Genomic DNA, 3,086 nt, shown 5'->3' with positions numbered 1-3,086 from the left:
GGGACGCGACCCAGCGCCAGCCCGGGCGTCCCGGGGGGAGGGCGGCCAGCCGGCGTCCCCAGCTGCTTGCCACGCTGGAGCGTCCTGACGGATGGCAGCCGTGGGTCTGCGGGCCTGGGAAGGGCTCTGGCCATTTCACGCGCTGCCTTTCTCCGGCTCTCGCTAATTTAGATTCAGTAGCCCTTTTCGAGTTGCTGCTGCGAGGAGGTTTCAGGTCAGGCTGATGTCAGAGGTCTGGAATTCAACTGCTATTCTCCTCTGACATCACTGAGAGGTGAATAATACTATAGGTCAGACCTATAACCTCAAAGTAAGGTTGCAACTGGAAATCTGTACAGCGGCGTGGGATGGAGTGGTGCTTCAAGAGGGCACTCGGCGATTAACGCAAAAACAAGGCACCGTGCGCAGAAGGCGTATATGATCCATCCAGCCGTTCTGGGAGTCGTTCGCTGTCGCTCCCAGCGCTCGTGGAAAAGCGCGTTCCAGAAAGCGAACAGATTAACGAGGGTTTTTTTGTTACACGTGCGACCAAACTAATCCCTGGAGTCACTCCACAGAAATTAATAAATTACGCAAACGAAGCATTAGTCCACTTTTTTTAAACGTGGCTGTGCGGTAATGGTTATTTGTTGATGAAAGTGTCAGCAAGAACTACTGAAACATGAAGCATTTTTTTCGACTGTGATACTCTAGCATTTGTAATTTAAAACACAGAGAAAATATAAATGCAACACCCATTTCAGTTTAAAAGCTTAATTTATTGCAGATTGCTGCAACTATGCCTAAGCAAGTATAAAAGAACATCCTCGAGGTAAAACAAATCCCACTCTGTTCCCATTAACAAGAATATAGTTAAAAACATCTTATTACAGAAGTTACTTATTATTTACTGACTGAACTACATCCATGTTAAGGTGCTGAAATGCTAGACATTCAATCTGGAGTACCTGAGACTTGTGAGGCCTTGTGCAAGATTTATACAGATTTCCTACAGCAGTAAGCGCCCTTTCTCCTCTGCTCTCTCACAGTACGTCAGGGAGTTGCCTAAGGATAAATAGAGTTTACATGCATGTGTATTCTGAAAGTGCTGTACTGCAGGACATCCAGCTCCATAGCCTTTTAAAATTAGCATATTAAAAAATTTTAATACAAAGATTTCATCATTTGTCTTTAGAATCATAGAGCATTAAGACAGTAAGGCTCCACTAACTTAAACCTCTGAAAGTATCAAATCTTTTGGTGGTAAACAGGAGCAAGAAAGGTAAGCTAAGAAGTTGCCTTTGTATTTTATTTGAATTAAGGAGGCAGCGGCCCCAGTTTGATAAGGCTGAATTCCTGTGATTTCTGTCTCCTCACACCCTGAATCCAGGAAGGCTAGACCGATGCTCTCAAACCCTGTTGTTCTTAATGGCACAAACTACCACAGGACATACAGACCATCCACTATTTCCACGGCATATTACCCAACAGTCTCAAGCCATGCCAGCTGGGGAGCACAAAACCAAACTCAGGTGACAAAGCTGCAGCAGTGTTATCAAACTTTTCCTTTTAACTGCCTGAATACTTGCATTCATTCAGAAATGCTTTCCACACTGTTTCATTTGAGGAGGAGGATGTGAATGTAAGCACCTAGCCTTTCACTATTCATGTCACCTGAAATTGCACTGCATGGATATAATATATGATAAAGAATAAACAAATCCAAGAACAATCAGTGTGGTAACACTCCCACTCGCCCTACTAACAGCATCCTCCGATTGCATTTGTCTTGTTTGGACTGTTCGTGAATAATTAAAAGTTTTGTCTCGGTTCATCCTACTGCTCAGTGTTCACTTAGGACATCCTGACCATAGCTAGAAGCTACACAAAGCTCTGGAGGGCATAACTGAGGTGGTCCTGATAAATTCTCTCTGCTCCGTTCTTGTGCATTTTGCTCAGGCCTTGCTCTAAGTAATTATAAAAACAATATGAACACGCATGAAACAAATTTATGTTTTAAGTGCTCTTCCACATTTATTTTCTTAACATCACAAATACAGAATGTGCCCCCTTTATCCTTCAAACAGTATTTTAACATGAGTACAAATGCATAGCTATTAAAAACTTAAGATCTGCTATCAATATAAATACAATCATATTTTTAAAGTTAAGAAATTAATAATTTAAGACCTATTTAAAACAAAGTACAAAAATAACAAATATCTTATCATTACAGATACCATTAGAATTGAAAACAGAAGAATTCTCCATTAATGTAAAAGATCAGCAGCTGTCATATGTAATGGATACCCACCATAAAGGATACACTTGCTGCTGAAACAGAGCATTGGTTTAGGAAGGAAGAGCATTTCCTGGTTAATCACTCAGAAAATTAGCTCATCTTTCCTATAGCTGCTCTCCTGAAATCCCTGACCCATTCAGACCTAGAATCTTGTGACTTTCCTACGCTTTTGTTTAATACACAATTCCCAATAAAAGGCCACAGTATGACTTCAAGCAAAGACAGTGAGAGCCCCAAACACCATCTATGCTGAGCATACTGTAGCTTCCAACAATGTTAAATAAAAGGATTCCAAATACAGCACTAAAACCAATTTGTTCCCCAGTAAGAAAGTTCTGAGAAAGTTTTTAATGCTTCCAGTTTACAAAAAGTTAAGACTTCCCATATCAAAAAAATACAAGCAGCTAACTAATTACTTCTTATTAAATACTCTGACCACTATACGCTCTATAACTTGACAGGTAGAAAATGTAATGGAAAAGGTAAAAATCCTGTTTACAAAAAGTTCAGGCTTCCCATATCTAAAAAATACAAGCAGCTAACTAATTACTTCTTATTAAATACTCTGACCACTATACGCTCTATAACTTGACAGGTAGAAAATGTAATGGAAGAGGTGTAAAAAATGCAGCAATTATTAACCTACAAAGTTAAAATGAAAGCAAAAAAAATAGGCTTTTTTTTTTTTAAAACGCAGTTGAAATGATCCAAAGTGTCTGTTGTGTGCAAAGCACTGCCACTGGAGTCTGACAAGGGAACCCAGCTGGCAGCTGTTGCACATTTTCATGTACTTGTCACCCACTTC

Source organism: Haliaeetus leucocephalus, unplaced genomic scaffold (genome assembly GCF_000737465.1).
Source record: "Haliaeetus leucocephalus isolate CR32 unplaced genomic scaffold, Haliaeetus_leucocephalus-4.0 Scaffold136, whole genome shotgun sequence".
In the NCBI taxonomy this organism is placed as follows: Eukaryota; Metazoa; Chordata; class Aves; order Accipitriformes; family Accipitridae; genus Haliaeetus; species Haliaeetus leucocephalus.
Note: the sequence above shows the minus strand (reverse complement) of the source record.